The sequence below is a fragment of the Parasteatoda tepidariorum genome, chromosome 4, assembly GCF_982258835.1.
Source record: "Parasteatoda tepidariorum strain Cologne lab strain chromosome 4, Ptep-v5.0, whole genome shotgun sequence".
In the NCBI taxonomy this organism is placed as follows: Eukaryota; Metazoa; Arthropoda; class Arachnida; order Araneae; family Theridiidae; genus Parasteatoda; species Parasteatoda tepidariorum.
The window spans coordinates 76,586,984-76,589,483 of record NC_141758.1 but is presented as its reverse complement, the minus strand read 5'-3'; the positions used below and the strand labels follow the sequence as shown (position 1 = coordinate 76,589,483).

At 38.7% G+C, this 2,500-nt stretch overlaps 13 non-coding genes across 13 annotated transcripts in view; all 13 read right to left on the bottom strand.

Annotated features, from left to right (window-relative positions):
• Positions 1-77: 77 nt before the first annotated feature.
• On the bottom strand, positions 78-149 carry TRNAQ-UUG (transfer RNA glutamine (anticodon UUG)). Its single transcript has one exon. It is a non-coding gene; the product is annotated as a tRNA-Gln (tRNA).
• Positions 150-154: 5 nt separating this feature from the next.
• On the bottom strand, positions 155-226 carry TRNAE-UUC (transfer RNA glutamic acid (anticodon UUC)). Its single transcript has one exon. It is a non-coding gene; the product is annotated as a tRNA-Glu (tRNA).
• Positions 227-467: 241 nt separating this feature from the next.
• TRNAQ-CUG (transfer RNA glutamine (anticodon CUG)) lies at positions 468-539 on the bottom strand. The gene has a single exon. It is a non-coding gene; the product is annotated as a tRNA-Gln (tRNA).
• Positions 540-544: 5 nt separating this feature from the next.
• On the bottom strand, positions 545-616 carry TRNAE-CUC (transfer RNA glutamic acid (anticodon CUC)). Its single transcript has one exon. It is a non-coding gene; the product is annotated as a tRNA-Glu (tRNA).
• Positions 617-875: 259 nt separating this feature from the next.
• TRNAQ-UUG (transfer RNA glutamine (anticodon UUG)) lies at positions 876-947 on the bottom strand. Its single transcript has one exon. It is a non-coding gene; the product is annotated as a tRNA-Gln (tRNA).
• A 5-nt stretch (positions 948-952) lies between these two features.
• On the bottom strand, positions 953-1,024 carry TRNAE-UUC (transfer RNA glutamic acid (anticodon UUC)). Its single transcript has one exon. It is a non-coding gene; the product is annotated as a tRNA-Glu (tRNA).
• A 241-nt stretch (positions 1,025-1,265) lies between these two features.
• Positions 1,266-1,337, bottom strand: TRNAQ-CUG (transfer RNA glutamine (anticodon CUG)). The gene has a single exon. It is a non-coding gene; the product is annotated as a tRNA-Gln (tRNA).
• A 5-nt stretch (positions 1,338-1,342) lies between these two features.
• Positions 1,343-1,414, bottom strand: TRNAE-CUC (transfer RNA glutamic acid (anticodon CUC)). Its single transcript has one exon. It is a non-coding gene; the product is annotated as a tRNA-Glu (tRNA).
• Positions 1,415-1,672: 258 nt separating this feature from the next.
• TRNAQ-UUG (transfer RNA glutamine (anticodon UUG)) lies at positions 1,673-1,744 on the bottom strand. Its single transcript has one exon. It is a non-coding gene; the product is annotated as a tRNA-Gln (tRNA).
• Positions 1,745-1,749: 5 nt separating this feature from the next.
• Positions 1,750-1,821, bottom strand: TRNAE-UUC (transfer RNA glutamic acid (anticodon UUC)). The gene has a single exon. It is a non-coding gene; the product is annotated as a tRNA-Glu (tRNA).
• A 241-nt stretch (positions 1,822-2,062) lies between these two features.
• Positions 2,063-2,134, bottom strand: TRNAQ-CUG (transfer RNA glutamine (anticodon CUG)). The gene has a single exon. It is a non-coding gene; the product is annotated as a tRNA-Gln (tRNA).
• Positions 2,135-2,139: 5 nt separating this feature from the next.
• TRNAE-CUC (transfer RNA glutamic acid (anticodon CUC)) lies at positions 2,140-2,211 on the bottom strand. Its single transcript has one exon. It is a non-coding gene; the product is annotated as a tRNA-Glu (tRNA).
• Positions 2,212-2,471: 260 nt separating this feature from the next.
• TRNAQ-UUG (transfer RNA glutamine (anticodon UUG)) overlaps positions 2,472-2,500 on the bottom strand; it is a 72-nt gene continuing 43 nt past the window's right edge. Inside the window, exon 1 of the tRNA in view lies at positions 2,472-2,500. This exon is cut by the window's right edge and continues 43 nt beyond it. This is a non-coding gene — a tRNA (tRNA-Gln).

Here is a 2,500-nt window from a genome sequence, read left to right as displayed (position 1 = left end):
TCGAACTTTAAGTTTTCAATGAGTAATGATGTCGTCACGTTTGGAAATTATTTTTTTCTCCATGCGTTGAAAAAAATAGGTTCTTCCGAGATTTGAACTCGGATCGCTGGATTCAAAGTCCAGAGTGCTGACCATTACACCATAGAACCACCACTTCCCATGCCGGGAATCGAACCCGGGCCGCCTGGGTGAAAGCCAGGAATCCTAACCACTAGACCACATGGGAATACATTAAAGTGATCGAATTCTTCCGTCATTTCAAGTGATAAAATGTTTATCCCCTTTTTGAGAAATGCCTATATTTGTACATAAATATTCGGATGCCACTTTTAATTCACTTCACGTTAATATAAAAATACATAACACATTGATCGTGTGCGCTCAACTTCGTATGCTTTATACACTTAGCAAAATGCTTCAAAGATCAATTCTTTTAGAATAAAATTGCAACGATTAGAGGTATCAAAAGGTTCCACCGAGATTTGAACTCGGATCGCTGGATTCAGAGTCCAGAGTGCTAACCATTACACCATGGAACCAATTCTTCCCACACCGGGAATCGAACCCGGGCCACCTGGGTGAGAGCCAGGTATCCTAACCACTAGACCACATGGGATACGCTGGTCTGTTTCTTCTTTTTCTAAGAAGCTCACCGTGAAACATCATAGTGAAGGTTTTTTTTTTAATTTTTATTTCTTAGATAAATAATAAAATACATATCTTACATAAAAAAAATCACATCGTGTGCACTTTGAGTAAGACTCTTACAGGAGCAGTTCCTAAAACAGAAATAGCTTCTCGAACTTTAAGTTTTCAATGAGTAATGATGTCGTCACGTTTGGAAATTATTTTTTTCTCCATGCGTTGAAAAAAATAGGTTCTACAAAGATTTGAACTCGGATCGCTGGATTCAAAGTCCAGAGTGCTGACCATTACACCATAGAACCACCACTTCCCATGCCGGGAATCGAACCCGGGCCGCCTGGGTGAAAGCCAGGAATCCTAACCACTAGACCACATGGGAATACATTAAAGTGATCGAATTCTTCCGTCATTTCAAGTGATAAAATGTTTATCCCCTTTTTGAGAAATGCCTATATTTGTACATAAATATTCGGATGCCACTTTTAATTCACTTCACGTTAATATAAAAATACATAACACATTGATCGTAAGCGCTCAACTTCGTATGCTTCATACACTTAGCAAAATGCTTCAAAGATCAATTCTTTTAGAATAAAATTGCAACGATTAGAGGTATCAAAAGGTTCCACCGAAATTTGAACTCGGATCGCTGGATTCAGAGTCCAGAGTGCTAACCATTACACCATGGAACCAATTCTTCCCACACCGGGAATCGAACCCGGGCCACCTGGGTGAGAGCCAGGTATCCTAACCACTAGACCACATGGGATACGCTGGTCTGTTTCTTCTTTTTCTAAGAAGCTCACCGTGAAAGATCATAGTGAAGGTTTTTTTTTTAATTTTTATTTCTTAGATAAATAATAAAATACATATCTTACAAAAAAAAATCACATCGTGTGCACTTTGAGTAAGACTCTTACAGGAGCAGTTCCTACAACATAAATAGCTTCTCGAACTTTAAGTTTTCAATGAGTAATGATGTCGTCACGTTTGGAAATTATTTTTTTCTCCATGCGTTGAAAAAAATAGGTTCTACCGAGATTTGAACTCGGATCGCTGGATTCAAAGTCCAGAGTGCTGACCATTACACCATAGAACCACCACTTCCCATGCCGGGAATCGAACCCGGGCCGCCTGGGTGAAAGCCAGGAATCCTAACCACTAGACCACATGGGAATACATTAAAGTGATCGAATTCTTCCGTCATTTCAAGTGATAAAATGTTTATCCCCTTTTTGAGAAATGCCTATATTTGTACATAAATATTCGGATGTCACTTTTAATTCACTTCACGTTAATATAAAAATACATAACACATTGATCGTGTGCGCTCAACTTCGTATGCTTCATACACTTAGCAAAATGCTTCAAAGATCAATTCTTTTAGAATAAAATTGCAACGATTAGAGGTATCAAAAGGTTCCACCGAGATTTGAACTCGGATCGCTGGATTCAGAGTCCAGAGTGCTAACCATTACACCATGGAACCAATTCTTCCCGCACCGGGAATCGAACCCGGGCCACCTGGGTGAGAGCCAGGTATCCTAACCACTAGACCACATGGGATACGCTGGTCTGTTTCTTCATTTTCTAAGAAGCTCACCGTGAAAGATCATAGTGAAGGTTTTTTTTTTTAATTTTTATTTCTTAGATAAATAATAAAATACATATCTTACATAAAAAAAATCACATCGTGTGCACTTTGAGTAAGACTCTTACAGGAGCAGTTCCTACAACATAAATAGCTTCTCGAACTTTAAGTTTTCAATGAGTAATGATGTCGTCACGTTTGGAAATTATTTTTTTCTCCATGCGTTGAAAAAAATAGGTTCTACCGAGATTTGAACTCGGATCG